The sequence below is a fragment of the Haliotis cracherodii genome, unplaced genomic scaffold, assembly GCF_022045235.1.
Source record: "Haliotis cracherodii isolate W230 unplaced genomic scaffold, xgHalCrac1.p SCAF_10, whole genome shotgun sequence".
NCBI classification, from domain to species: domain Eukaryota; kingdom Metazoa; phylum Mollusca; class Gastropoda; order Lepetellida; family Haliotidae; genus Haliotis; species Haliotis cracherodii.
In genome coordinates, this window is record NW_027266265.1 from 9,012,501 (window position 1) to 9,029,157 (window position 16,657).

General features: G+C 38.9%; 1 protein-coding gene across 1 annotated transcript in view; it reads right to left on the minus strand.

Moving 5' to 3' along the window:
- Positions 1-16,049, minus strand: part of LOC139446180 (adenylate cyclase type 2-like) — a 102,423-nt gene extending 86,374 nt beyond the window's left edge. The window contains exon 1 of the mRNA XM_071227490.1: positions 15,781-16,049. The gene's annotated coding sequence lies outside the window, so the exon portion shown is untranslated. The remainder of the gene's footprint in view (positions 1-15,780) is intronic.
- Between the last annotated feature and the right edge of the window lie 608 nt (positions 16,050-16,657).

The following is a 16,657-nucleotide window of genomic DNA, read 5'->3' on the forward strand; positions in this document are numbered from 1 at the left end:
TATAATATGTATAATGTTATGTAAAATTATTTTGCTTATGATAATGTCTGTGTTAAGTGGGCGGTCGGGTAGCCTAGTGGTTAAAGCGTTCGCTCGTCACGCCGAAAACCCGGGTTCGATTCCCGACATGGGTACAATGTGTGAAGCCCATTTCTGGTGTCCCCCGCCTTGATATTGCTGGAATATTGCGGCGTAAAACCATACTCACTCACTCACTGTGTTAAGTAATTAGATAATCCGTTGATGAGAAAAACTCAAATGCAACACTTGGCAATTCTTATTCACAAATCGACAGTTTCTAGCATGGTTTTCGCACTGGAATCAATAAAATTCCAGTTTTTATGACCAGAAAATAGGCTTGACATGGTCAAATGCTGTAAAAGATCTTGGGCTTGTGGCAAGTTTGCATTTGTTACACTTTCATTTTGAAAATGTGTAACAAGTATTGGCTTTGTGAAATTGTACGAAAACCGATTATAAAATATATTTTTTGAAGGTATAATTATGGCCTCACCAGGGTTTATAAGTGAAGAATAAAACACGTTCCGGGGTTTTGGTTGAAAATGTAAACCCGCCTGGGAGGGAAGATCCTAAGGGACGAAGGTCCGCAGGCCAAAGGCCCGCAGGATCTTTCCGACCAGGCGGGTTTACATTTTCAACCAAAACCTTGGATAAGTGTTTTATCTGACTTATAAACCGAAAAAAAGAAACTTAAATCAACATTTATCAACATTTTTATGTTTCGAAGATATTTTCCATGAACCTTAGGAAACGCTCGTAAAATTTCTTTTGCTAGCGTACGGATCTTGAAAAGGACATTCTAAAATCCAGTTAGGCTTATCAACACCTCTGTAGCCTCGTGGTACACTCACTGGGCTACAGATATGAAGGTTGTGAGTTCGATCCTCGGGAATATAAAAAAAATATTTGTCATTTGATTTTATATTTCATTACATGTTACAATCTGAACGGAAGTTATATTAATAAAATACCCAGGACTTTTACTTAATAGCGATCCCAATGAATAGGTTTATAAATAACGATGAAAATCAAGTCCCCAGGTCTTCCACAGTAAGTCCTGGGTTTTCTATGCAAGTAAAACCTCATGTGGGTCTTTCTCAAGTTTGAAGAAACCTAACGATCAATACAAATGAACACTCTGAGGTTTATTAATAACAATGAAAATCAAGTCCCCGGGTCTTCCACAATAAGTCCCGGGTTTTCTACGCAAGTAAAACCTCATGTGGGTCTTTCTCAAGTTTGAAGAAACCTAACGATCAATACAAATGAACACTCTGAGGTTTTTTAATAACGATGAAAATCAAGTCCCCGGGTCTTCCACAGTAAGTCCCGGGTTTTCTACGCAAGTAAAACCTCATGTGGGTCTTTCTCAAGTTTGAAGAAACCTAACGATCAATACAAATGAACACTCTGAGGTTTATAAAAGGTGTTAAGTGCTCTGTATCTGCACTGCAGGGGTAAAAACAATGGGTTGTTATAAAGAAGACACAGTTTGAGTGTCCAGTTCTTGGTGTCACAGCTGTTGTATGGCTGGACTAGTCTTAAAAGTGACATAAAACAATCTCACTAGAATTCACCTGCTAAGTTTTCAAATTTTAATTCAATGAAGAACCCTATCAAATATGAATTTCTTTAGCAGCACAAGTGGATGTACTGCTGCATGAGTGATATCATCTTCCCGAGGCAAGAGTTAACTGACTATAAAAGTCCAGTTTCCACACTTGCCGAACTAGGCTGGTATTATGGAGTTGCCGCCATTTTGTTTGAAGCAAATGTAAGTGATACAAGAGGCATACTTAAGCTGGAATGCCTGCTTACCCGGGCATACTTAAGCTGGAATGCCAGCTTACCCGGGCACACTTAAGCTGGAATGCCCGCTTACCCGGGCATACTTAAGCTGGAATACCAGCTTACCCGGGCATACTTAAGCTGGAATGCCAGCTTACCCGGGCATACTTAAGCTGGAATACCAGCTTACCCGGGCACACTTAAGCTGGAATGCCCGCTTACCCGGGCATACTTAAGCTGGAATACCAGCTTACCTGGGCATACTTAAGCTGGAATGCCCGCTTACCCGGGCATACTTAAGCTGGAATACCAGCTTACCTGGGCATACTTAAGCTGGAATGCCCGCTTACCCGGGCATACTTAAGCTGGAATGCTAGCTTACCTGAGAAAAGTCGAACCTATATTGTTAACAGTGACATCATTAGAGGTTTTTAAGTGTGAGGAAAGTCTGAAGTGAAGCAGGTTTCAGATGATTACCCCTTTCTTGAGTACCATGAACCATGGTGTTAGCAAACCTACAGAAGCATAATGAAGGCATTCTGGGATTCAAACTCACGATCATAGATAACTGGTTTGCCTAAGGGATGTAACTCTACACAGTGACACGTGATGTATTACACACACAGCCCCCCCTCCATCCCCCGCCTATATACAGAAAGCTGTATTGAGCTGACATCTGATACAACCCTAGGGACTCCTTAACAGAAACAATCCCACAATCCCTTCTTCCCTGCGTTTAAAAAAAAATATACCCACTCCCAGACTCAACGACAGTTGCTGAGTAAACAACATAATGGACTGTATTTCTGCATTAATACCTAGGTGTTGTCTGAAAAACAACCTCTTCAAGAGGTTTGAGATAAACGGTTTTTGAAGTCCACGTTTGGACAAAGTTTTCCACCAGAGTGGCCATTGATCCCCAGTGTTTGACATCTACAGTCAGCAGTTCACACACAGGCTGGAGGGATGGGTTTTGTTTGTTTGTATGTCTGTTGTTTAACGCTGCACTCAGCAATATTCCAGCTATATGACGGCGGTCTGTAAATAATCGAGTCTGGACCAGACAATCCAGTGATTGACATCATGAGCATCGATCCACGCAATTGGGATCGATGACGTGTATCAACCAAGTCAGCGAGCCTGACCACCCAATCCCATTAGTCGCCTTTTACGACAAGCACAGTCGGCTTTTACGGCAAGAATAGGTTGCTAAAGACCTATTCTACCCCAGAATCTTCACAGGTCTAGAGGAATGGGTAGCTGTTAAGCTGGGTTAGGTCTGCTGTGCATGTCAAAATGCTTCTAAACATATATTTTGGCAGGATGACCAACTGCTTGGAGAGACAGAAAGATGCATTGTTGTAGCAGATGTATAGAGAATGGTTGTAGAATGGATGGATGGAAGGAAATATGGCAGGATGGATAAATGGTAGGATGGAAGTGAAGATGGATGTCAAACGGATGAATGGACAGATGGAAGGATGAAAAGATGGTTTTATCATGGAAGTAAGGATGAAATTATGGATGAAAGCACTGGGGATGGAGTAAAAAGGATGAATGACAGATGGAAGTAAGCATGAGTGGATGGATAGATGGAAGTGAGGATCGATGATGGAAGAAGTAATGGACGGATGGTTGAAAGGATGAATGGACACATGAATGGATGGAAGAATGGTTGGGCGATGGAAGAAAGCATGAATTAATGGGTGAACGAAATAAGGAGGATTTGTTTATCTGTTATTTAACGCCGCACTCAGCTATATGACGGGGGTCTGTAAATAATCGAGTCTGGACCAGACAATCCAGTGATTGATATCATGAGCATCGATCCATGCAATTGGGATTGATGACATGCATCAACCAAGTCAGCGAGCCTGGCAATAAGGATGGAAAGTGGTTGAAAGAATGAATGACAAATGGGTGGATAGATGTAAGAATGGGTGGAAGTGTCATAGCGACTGATTTATGACTACCATTGTCTGCAGTACATTTGACTTCAAGGGCAATTTACCCTGTAGCCATGTCTCCATAACTTAATTGTCATTACGTTTTAGGCGCTAATCCCCGTTGTTAATCCTCACCAACATTTCATTGTATTTTGACTGTCAGTCAGCCTGGACTACCATATCACTTCCCTTTAACTACTGCTTTTTATAGTATGGCATTTATTGCCCTAATTGATCATCCCATGAACTGTGTTTGTTAATCACGCCCATATGTCCAAAGCAACGTTGTTGTCTCTTTGTCTGTCCATTGTTGTTCATTACTATATATGTGCTACCATTACACAGTTACTAGGGGTGTTAGTCAGGCTTGGTATTCCGAGTGCTGGCATAGGGACGACCTCGAGCAGGATATGCTGCTCGTAGGAAACGCCCTGAGGTGAGCTGGAGCTCCGTTCACCTCTTGTACGCCTGAGCTGGAAAGTCTGCTCATTGCTGTGTTTGACTATGTGTTGTCAGAGCAGGTATTCCGCTCATTGTGCAATTGTTGTTTATTGTTTACATGTTGTGCATAAAGCGTTCCGGGACAGTGATGTCGATTTTGTCCTTTATTCCCCCAAGAGCTAATTCCCCGTCAACACATGCACGTTGACAGAAGGGAAGATGGATGGATGAAGGAAAGAAGGATGATGGTGAGATTGGAAAGATGAAGAATTCAGAATGAACTGATGAAATAAGGATGAAATGGTTGCAGTAAGGACAGAAGAAGAATGGAAGATGGATGAATGGAAGTATAAATGAAATAAGAATAGATAAAGTTAAGAATGGATGGATTTGGAATCTATATGGAAGGATGGATGGCAGTATCAGCATATGGATGGATGGATGAAAGTAAGGATGTACAAATAGGAAGATGGATGTTACATGGATGCAAATATTTTCTTCAATCTGAGTGGAGCATCCATGTTGAGTTGATGCTACGTATACAATAGGACATTCGTGACCAGTCACCCCTTTCCGTGACTTGCAAGAAGACTCGTCCCCCTATCGATGAATGTTATCTGCGAAAATATGATTTCGAGTTCTTTGTCAAATAATCCCTCAGAAATAATTTTTGATTTTACATATGTCTAGCATCTAAAATTATACCCAGGACACATTTAAATGTGTTCAATCATACTGTTTAATTCCGCATGTCCCGATGTGCTTTCAATTGCATCTGAAATATATATAATATATAGAGAAATACAAGTGAACCATTACGCAACGTGTTGACAATTGTTTTAGGTATGCCCGTTTGCGCTAAGATGGAACCCGGTCGCGAAAATGGCCACGGGAGGGGCACGAGTCGCTATTCGGCTTGTCCCGGAATAACACGAGTTGGTCACGAATGCACAAGGGACAGACACTGACCACTCAGGCCAATGGTCACATGTCCATGGGTGAAGAAATTGAAAGTCAAACAAGGCATAATACCTACATTCATATCAATGGTCATCAAGCCTCATATTGATAACTTTTTGCACAAAGTTATTTCTAGCCAATCTGTAGTTCAGGCAACTCCAAGTTGTTCAAACAATCATCTGTTTGTCATCAGGGATGAAGCTATCCACACAGTATTTGCCAGCTTGTTCTGTTAGCGCCAGACATGTCCATAAGACTCAAAATGATCGTAGCCAATCGAGAGTAAGGGGTGTAAAAACTAACCATAGTTTGATAATGTTTGTTGCAAAGATATCATTGTCCACAATGGCTCAAATCTGTCACAAGATCCCATTTATTAATATTTGTTCTAAAAAATACAGTGTTGGTTGACCTATCACTGTGGAAATCAATTGGTGTAATCACCATTACAGATATTAATAAAAATTCATGATCACAAACCTTGATGTTCAAACAATGATTTCTATATCATAATGAATGTTTGTTTGACCTGAAAAGCTGTGGATAAAAATATAAGGTAGAATAACAATAGGTTATAAGTCTTGACTAATGCTTACAAACATGAACAGCCCACCTGACACATTTGTTTAAGATAAACATCTAGAAGGAAATATTTGTAATGTTTTTGGGGGCCAATTTCTTTTTCATTGCAATATGGAAAAAATAAGAAATCCATAAAAAGTAGGAATTCATTTTGTCTGGCCATAATCCATATTTTTTAGGTGCAGAACACAACAAAATAAGATAATTCTTAGTTGATACACCTGCTCCGTCATCTTCCCAAGGCAAGGGGCGGTCGGGTAGCCTAGTGGTTAAAGTGTTTGTTCCTCACGCCAAAGACCCGGGTTCGATTCCTGACATGGGTACAATGTGTGAAGCCCATTTCTGGTGTCCCCCGCCATGTATATTGCTGAAATATTGCAAAAAGCGGCGTAAAACAAAACTCACTCACTCTTCCCAAGGCAGTTAACCACCAGGGTACCCGACCGCCCCTGTCTCAGGAAGATGCAGCTCACTATGAACACTATTAATGATAATAAAAATAACAATAAATTAGTGATAAGATAATGACTATTCCTCATTTGTTTGTTTGATGTTTAACGCCGCACTCAGCAATATTCCAGCTCTATGATGGCGGTCTGTAAATAATCGAGTCTGGACCAGACAATCCAGTGATTGACATCATGAGCACCTATCCATGCAATTGGGATCGATGACATGCATGAACCAGGTCAGCGAATCTGACCAGCCGATCCTGTTAGTCACCTATTCCTCATTCATCACTTATGGGTACATGTAACAGATGTGACAGTGTGGTCCCATAACCCTGACAGGGGCATACAAATCCATTTGATTTATATTTTTGTCGTTCAGATATCAGGCAGAAATTTGTTGTTTTATTACGCATAATGAAGTCTCAAAGTGTCCCTCTTCCAAATTGGTTTAATATTTGCCGTTACATTTACACTACACCATCAGACAGGAAAGTAAACATTTTACATCTCCTCGTAATTTTATGGTCTGAGATTGACACAGCGAAGCGCAAGCGCAATTCTCAAACAAAGTTCACTTTTCAGATCTTATGAAAAGGACGTAAAACATTGTGCAGTTATCATATCACAGCGGAACAAGCTGATTACAAGCTGATTACAAATTGCAGCGCCATCTGGCATTCTAAAGTTATTATCAATGTTGTAATTTAGCAGTTAAGTGTCCTTTCGTGTGCTTTGACGTTCTTTAGTACACATTGTTCTTTCTTTTCATATGATGTCTTTTCATAACATTTGACTATTCAGTTGCCTACCTTTGACCTTATTTCGACTTTGTATTTTTAATCATCGTCTGTTTGTTTTGTATTTTGGCCTTTATTACTAACATATAATACTTTATCAACTGCATTTAAGGCTATTAGATGGATGGTATTTTCTCTAATATCCTAACTTTGATGCAACGAATGGAGTGATTTTCAGAAATGAAATGTTGCTAGACTCATTTGGAAACATTTCTGTTAATGCCCGATCTAAGCTGGCTGACTCGTGTTGATAATTTCTGTTGTGTCTCCAACATCAATCAATCCACGAAGGGTACATTCAATGCCTTATATGCCAGAATATATAATAAAATAATTCTCCATAATTCCCATATGAAGTATATACCATGATGTTTATGTCAGGTAAGATGCAATAGCAAAGGCCAAACTGACTCTATTTTTGAGAGATGTTCAGCTACTCAAACATACATAGACAGATCAGTAAAAATTCTATAAATTTCTAAAAATGAAAAATGAAATGGTATCAATACAAAAATATAAATCTTATCAATACATAAACAAGAAAGTTTATCAATACTGAAACTCAAGAGATGTGTGTACCCTACTCATCGGCATCAGTTCGGACTAGTACAAGCAGCCACACACACACACACACTTACATGCACATCGCTATGTAAGTGCAATAATCTTGGACGTGACGTTAAACCCTATTTCACCTCACCTCACCCACTCGCGTCCCAAAGAGGGACAGATCAACCGACATTGCTGATGCAGAAAGCGACCTCTTATGCCTCAGTCACATTTGCTGCGGCGGCCATGGCGTCTAAAATATCTATGGCCAATAGCAATTATAGGGTTGTCGCAGCATTCCCAGTCACACACTGTAGCAGTCACATGTTAGGGAAGCCGCACAGCGTATTTTGAATTTGTGGAGACAGAAAACCTGCAGCTGCCGTACGCCTTTTGAAGTGATGAAGATCGGTCGGTCGACTTAGGGCATCCCTGCGGCAGCCGTAGGTTTTGGACAAATGCAAGGTAGCCGCAAGGCACCCGCAGGGGCAGCATGCGGCGACCATGATGCCAGATTGACGCTACCGCTACACAAGGCAGCTTCATGGCGAACACAAGGCCACCGTACGTATGGTCGGAGTGGAACTGCTCTATAGCATGGCTACGGCATGTCTAATTGCTACGGAGAACCTAGAAATTAAAAAAGTTATATCTCCGCGCTATAATCCCACGTCGACCCCTTCGGTCTGTAAAAGATAGTGATATGCCCTAGGGCGACCGGGACCTAGGATCCTCTGCGGTCGCAGCAGGTATCTCTCGATTTCGGGGGCTACGGCGGCCGTATCCTAGGCAATGTGACAGGCATTAAAATCTTAAAGCAAGCAACAATAACAAAAACAGGTAAGGCATCACCATGGCTGGGACACAAGAGTTGAGTTCACAGAGTCTCAGAGAGGAACTCAACACCTTGGCCTCGTGCAATACAAGGCAGATCCAAGAGGTGGATATTATTTGTTATGTACTGTATTTCAATACAGTGATACCATGTGGATAATGATATGCTATAATATCACAATTCTGTCACATTAATGACAAATATTCTATATGATGTTTAAATTTGTTATTAAAATAAATATTTAATAAACATATCCTCCAAATACTTCACATCTTGGTTCTCTTGTCATTTATGTAGGGTCAACTTTCCACTAAACAGGTAACGATTATTAGCATAATCAACCTGACACTAATCCCGGTATAAGTGTCTGACAATCTGGATATTACCTTCAACATGGCATGAGATCCAACATACTCACTCCTGTGTGATTTTAATTATAAAGCTGATATTATGTTCATATAACCCTTTTTGACCTACAATAAACATATTCATAAGATAGCATGTGTCTCACTTTTATCAGAGACCATCTCAGTATTTGGTCTCTGTTTTTATGAAAAAAATCAATATTCTATTTCAGGAAATTAGGCACACATGAAGGAATTCAAAAGAATCACAACAACAAAATTCACATCCTTGTTTACAATAGCACCCTAAAATGTTGATAAATATTGACAGAAATTACCTCTATTAGTTCACACAACTCCAGGCTGTTCCTTGATGAGTTTATCAAACCTCATCACCACATCTATTACCATACATATGACATAATTATCACATAATTGCCTGTAGCAAAGTGTCACATTGGTATGAGATACCATAAATATTATTTGGAGTAATTTATTGTTTAATGCAGCACTCACCAATATTCCAGCTATATGGCTGGTCTGTAAATAATAGAGTCAGACAATCCAGTGACTGACATCATGAACATCAATCTACACAATAGGGATACGATGACATGCATCAACCAAGTCAGTGAGCCTGACCACCCGATCTCGCTTATGATAACCATAGTCACCTTTTACGTGAAGCATGGGTTTGCTGAAGATCTATTCTACCCCTGATCTTCACGGGTCATAATAAACAGGGAAATGTCCCTGGGCCGTGACCCAAACTGTCATGACCATTGTTATCTTCTTTTATGATCATTGTCATGATGTTATAAAACAAACATGTTGTCGACAGCTGTCACCGAGACGTCATTTAGCTGAATAGGAAATGTACAACCTGAAATACAAGCCCCAATCATTTCAGTCATTTAAACCTCCAAGGTTTAACACCAGCCAAATCAATTATAATCAAGGACATTCAAACAATCAAATCTGATTGAATGACATCATCAATCAAGAAATTATGCAGTCAGTATTGATGGAGTAATGACAGGTGACTTAAGGGGGTCAATCAAAGTGTCCCCCATTCAACTTATGTCATCGTCATCTGGAGGTGTCAGGCATTAGCCGGACCATTAGTCTGTGTGCCCAACTGACCTGGACACTGCACCAGTTGGTCATCCTAACAGTAATCAGCTTCCTCCACAGATGTCAGGCTGCCTCGAAGGGACACATCCTTCCTGCTACATCTCCCACACACAAGTCTGCACAGACACTTTTGTTCGTTGGGCCTTAGGCCTTATGGTTTGTTTTAGTTGGTTTGAGACCAACTGACCAAAAAATATACTTTTGATCAAAATATTTTTGGACGATTGTTTTGCAATTAGCTGTAAGAAAAACAGGAGATTTTATCACCACTGTTTGTAAGAAATGCTGAATAAAATGTTGAAAAATATTTATTCTAACAACAAAAAACAACAAATTATCTTTCGGCATCATTTTGCAATCATACTTCCCTGATGGTGTGACCTATAGCTAGGAGACTTTTTACATTCATTACTAGCCATACTAATCTGATGTTGAAATTTCAAAATAAAAATAATTTGACCACCTACATTTAAATCAAGATCAACCAACTAAAAGAAATTAGAAGGCCTAGTGTTAAATCCAAATATGATGGGCATGTCATTCAAGAAACAAATACCGTATTCACTGTTATAAGCACCCTGCTCCTATGAGCACCCACTGTTCAACTGCTAGACCAATCTGTAATCTATAAATGATAAAGTGCCCCCTGCTAAGACTGATAATTTACTTGCCAGTCCATATCCTTTTAAAATTATTTTGAATCAGTCATACAGTCTGTAACAGTTATTTTGTGCTAAGCTTTAAAGGTTGCATGATTAGAAAACATATTCCGCTAACAATGTAATAAAACAATATGAATATTTCATTTCTCATTTTTTATTACTTGTTTGTATCATTCCCTATCGTGATCACGAACGTTGATACTACTTAATGTCGTTTATCCGACATTCTCGTTAATCCGACATAATCATATGCAACCAACGATGTCGGATCAACGGGACTTGACTGTACTTATTACAACTGCTGCTCAATAAACTGTGTTTGTGTACATATTCAAGTTGGTATTTCCGCTATCCTAAGTGTCTTATTGTTGGTTGTCATTTTGAAGACATAAATGCAAAGTTTCCTTAATGCAAACAAAGACCACTCGCATTTTTGCATTTAATTCATGCTCGCGTTATTTTCAAGATTTACAGTAATTGCCTTGTAACTTACAAACAAATTTCAAAAACAATTTCATTTCACTAAAGTTTGAAGTAAGTTTGTTCACTAACCCTTGAGCTCTGAAATTATTTTTTTGTTGTGTATGGCTTTACGAAGAACCCATTTGCTGTATATGTCCTGTATATATGCTTATCACATATTAGGATTATAACAAACTAATATTAGTAGTCCCTTTGAGTTCATTATAACTGTTGCCTCTAATTTCAATTACTGCATAAAATTTGGATGCTCAATCAATATTATGAGGTACTATAGGCCAGAAGTTGTGCTGGACCAGGAAAAATGGCTCAAAGAGTTTACCGTCAATAACCAAAAGGAGTTGCTAGTTTTCTATATTTCCTACATTTTTAATCTTCTAAACTTGATATTTTCTACTATATCATCACTGGGTCCATAGAATATAACAATACCATACATACTGAATCAAGTTACAAATATTGTGGAGTTTTCCAGATGTAAATATGATTATATTATTATGGATATTTGGGCTGGGACGGTTAACTCAGGTATCCAGGTCAGGTGGGTACTGAGTAAGACCCGGGTACCCACGGGACTACCCGGACCCGTGGTTAGTCATGTGATATATTGTATAATGGCAAAAATTATCTAGAACCCTATGGTTACACTACAAGTCACTAATGTTCGCATTTTTTAGATGGTTGAATAAAGATATAAATTAATTCAACTTCAGTGCATGAATGACCGGGAGTGTTTAATACATGTATCTAAATACGTTTTGCCAGGTCTATGTTCCCAATCGGACATTTAGAGACATCTCCTGAGACCTACAGTGGGTACCTGGGTAGTGTCTGGTAATAGGGGGGTGGGTACCCGGGTAGGGTCGGGTAATAGGGGGGTGGGTACCCGGGTAGTAAATTTGGACTCGTCCCAGCCCTAGTATGAACAATATAAGATTTTGTACATGATCATATTCATTCACATTCAGTTGTACGGTTGTACAGTTGTACAGTTGTACGGTTGCACGGTTGTACAGTTGTACGGTTGTACGGTAGTACGGTTGTACAGTTGTACAGTTGTCGGTTGTATGGTTGTACAGTTGTACAGTTGTAAGGTTGTATGGTTGTAAGGTTGTACAGTTGTACGGTTGTACAGTTGTATGGTTGTACAGTTGTATGGTTGTACGGTTGTACAGTTGTACAGTTGTCGGTTGTATGGTTGTACAGTTGTACAGTTGTAAGGTTGTACGGTTGTATGGTTGTACGGTTGTAGAGTTGTACGGTTGTACAGTTGCACAGTTGTACGGTTGTATGGTTGTACAGTTGCACAGTTGTACGGTTGTACAGTTGTACAGACAAGCAGCAGCACAAACGCCCTCTGAAATACTTGTTATGTGCCTTTAGGGAGAATGGGTGGCCAAGTCATCTGAGGTGATGCAATTCGCAATTACAGAGTTGCTCCCCTTAGGTATGCAGAATCCTATGATCATGGGTTCGAATCCCAGATTCAGCCTGATTATGTTAAAAGGTTTGTCAGAACCAACCCTTGCTTGTGGGTTTCATGTATGCATCACAGGCTTTTCTCACACATTAAAATGACACACAGTGATATATATACTGTAAATCGTGAATTAAATGCGAAAAATGCGAGTGGTCTTTGCTCGCATTATTAAACATCACATTTATATCAACAATAAGACATTTTGTATAGGAGAAATACCAACTTAGACATATGCTGAAAACATACAGCTATGTATTCCACAACACTGATTTCTTTAGCAGCACTTGTAGTAAGTATATAAACATTGTCATTCAAACACTAATTACATCCTGTGAATTGTCACTGCTGGGGTCAAGAAAAGCGTTCTACTCACTTATGTCATCACTGATCACACCTGCAAGTCCAGACAGACGCCACCCAACACGGCGTCTTTGCTCTTTGCGACTGCATCAAAGGCTGACACGAGCCAGCGCGCACGTATTGTTTTAGCTGAAGTACTCTACTCAGCGCTAATAAGCGGTGCTATTTGGTGTGTGATTGGATTAATGTAAGGTTGGATTAAGGTGTAAACCTGACAGAAGACATTTTGTTTAGATATAAATCCACTGATGCTTGAGAGGAGGGGGTGTCGCATTCATATTGAGTCACTCAATACAATGAAACAGTAATGAACTATACAGTGACACCGACTCCCGTTTTCCGATCACATCAAGCACCTACACCTTGGCGTCAGTTCTCACACCAAACTATTTGCATACACTCACTCACTCACTCCAACACCCAAATCACTCACTCACTCACTCACATAATGGTGTGATACCAACACGTTTTTCAATCAATCTGGTCCATTCTTGGTGACCCCGCCTTCACATCTCCTGATGACGGTACTACTAAAAGCATCCCCATCTCGAAATGATCCAAGATACAGACGGAATAGTACTGTACGTAATTGTTGGGAAGAAACTTGTCTAGCTGGCTGATCTACAAGTCCTGGGCTATTATCAAACAATAATTAAAGGCAATAGCTGTGGGAGGAACGTGGCCATCTCCTTACTTTCATTAATGGTGTGTCTCTGCTGTCCTCAATAACGTTCCATTGCGGAACAATTTGTATCCAGACTAGTCCTAACACTGGATGGACAGCAGATGGGTTTGAAGTGGGTTAATCCGTCAACCCTTATTCATGATTTGACGATCATGTCCATGTCTCCGTCATGGCTATCATTGTTCAGTAGGACGAGCTACTTTATCACAGGCAAATAAAAAATGAAATACTACGGAAAAACATAAAATGCCTTTCATCTTTAAAAAAATCATTTTTGGATTCTATTTGATCGTATCGAAAAACATGCAAATTATGTTTTGATAGTGTTCAGTATTTAAAGGGAATAATTTTTATTTTCGGCAGGAATCGAACCACCGATCTTCTGCCTTCCGGATAGGAACTCAGTTAAAAAAAATCATGGATGTGGAAGGTTGGTTAAATACTGGAAATACGGTACATTGACAACAGCATCGGAAATTACAATGACATGCATGCTTTGTATAGATTATATTTACTGGCTTGTCTTAGAAGCATTATATGATAGATAATAAATGGCAACATATTATTCCATTTCCTATATCATATTGTCTTACTGATGAAATATGACTTTTTCTCCTTACAAGTATTTAAATATTGTAATACCCACTAGGGCTGGGACGAGTCTGAGTTTACTACCCACGTACCCACCCCCCTATTACCCGACCCTACCCGGGTCGCATTCTTTTGGAGACGCATTAGTTTCACGATTTACAGTATTGTTTAAAGAGGCATTACATCTCACTCACTCACTCACTCACTCACTCACTCACCCACCCATTCACTCTCTTAAAGGATTAATGTAACAATTTTCCCACTTTTCAAATGTTTATTTTTGACTATTTTTTTTAAACACAAATTTCAGTGTATGGCCCCCAAAAAATCAATTATGTCCCTTAGATATGGCAGGATCCTATAATCCTGATTTGAATCCAAATTTCGCTTTTATTAAAATCCTGCTTGCTCTTTTCACTAAAATGGTAAATGTCAGTATCAGCATCACTTTGGGCTTATCCCATATTAACCTGACACATTGTTATAGGATATGATTAAATCATTGTACGAAGCAGCATTAAATAAAGTCACCACTCACATTACCTATCAATAACAAGGTACCGTATTCGACGTAATAATAACGATATAACGATTATGGGAAATTAAATTCTGGAAAAAATATATCTGTCGTATATAAACATTTCAGGCTGTCAGCATAAACCACGAAATTTACGATCTTTCAACTCTGTTGTTTTTCACCAAAATAATATTCTAATAAGAGCCCCCTATTTCTAATTTTGAGAGCGGCCTGGGCGCTTATTATGTCAAATACGGTAATCGTGGTCTTAGATACATATCAGGCACATTTAACTACCACGTGGGTTCAACATAATAAATATGAGGTATTCTGAACTATCAACACAAGATCAGAGGAAGTAGGGCTATTTCAAGTACTGCCACAAATCATGGCATCAAGCACTTGACCATTGTGTCGGGCAATATATTTCTCATTTATTTCACAAGGAAGTCGTAATCACTACGCATGTCTTGAATGTTACCGAAATAAACCAGATTGCAAACACAGCAGGAAATGGATTTTAGTTGAAAATAACCACAGTGAAATTGTTTAAAATATAATCCCCAGCTTAAAAAATTAACTGAATCAAGAAGACAACTCTGAATGTAACTGTGAAAACATAAAATGGTATAAAAATAGCATGATTTGGTTAGCATTATAACAGAACGATATTTCAGTACTATTTATTCCCTTGACACAAAAGTAGTTATTGAAGCTCTTATCCAGTGACAGTTATGGTGATATTATGATAAGAGAATTACAAATGTACACTTATATTTGAATGATATTAAAGTCATATTTTTCAAAATATAATTTGATGAGCTAAGTTTAGCATTATAATGTTATTAATTACTTATCATTTTATCAAACACAGTATTACTTTCTATATCATTATTTCAATACATGACATATGAGATATGATTTTGAAATACATTGATCATACAGATGCAGAACAAATGGTCATTAGGACACATATTTTTCAGCTAAAACTCACACAAATCAATGTATTAATTTTCCATTTCATTAAAAAATTAAAAACATTGGACCCACATTTCACTTTTCAGCTAAAACACACAAATCATTCTTAACTTTCCATTTCATCAAAAATGAAAATATTAGATATAGGATTATAAACCTAAATAGAAAACTCACATACCTGTGACCATCTGGCAATAGACGCACGGAATGTCGGAATTACTACAAACAGGATCGTCAGGTACTTAAGTCCCAGCTATTGATTCGGGTAGCTTTCCCCGACCAAGGCTTGATCACAAACTTCACACAATGTCAGTCCTTCTGGTACAACCGTTCATTAAACAGCCAAGCTAAATCCGCATTTTGTATATTCCTTTGTCACTGAGAACTGTAGTGATGCATCTATTCCCAACAACCTATTACGGCATAATGTCTGTAGAACTGTCCACACGTGACAGACAAAGTCTGACTATCAACAACGCATGGTTCCACCTGAAGCTAAGTCACAACTACTGACAGTGGGCTACGTGGTGTTGATGATAGCTGTGCATGCTGTCAGAGTGATGAGCGTGGATGTCGACTCCCTCTCATTGATAGCATGCATTAAGGAAGGACACACTTGCTAAGGCCAGGGGAGAGTGTCTATCAGCCTCATAAATTGTCAATCCGTTGGACTGAGTCATAAGTTTAGATATCGGGGCAAATTAATTGTTGTTAATCCCCTTGTTGGGCAAACTACCTCCTAATCTTTTAAACTACCTGGGGGTGGTCACTCTGGAAACAGCTCACAGTCTGGTTAAGTTTTCATGCTGCCAAATACTTACATGATTTTTTTCATAAATATATTTAATAAAATAAATTAATACCTTTATGATAGGTTTTATAATTTATTTGTTGCTAAAAATTATATTTGGTAAACATTTCTTGAAATATGTAATAGGTGATGATATATATAGTTAAAGCGGTGTATGCTTCATGTACATCAACTCTTAATTTTTTAAATCTATTTGTGATGTTTAAGCATCCCGAACAGGTATTTTTTTATATATTGGATATTT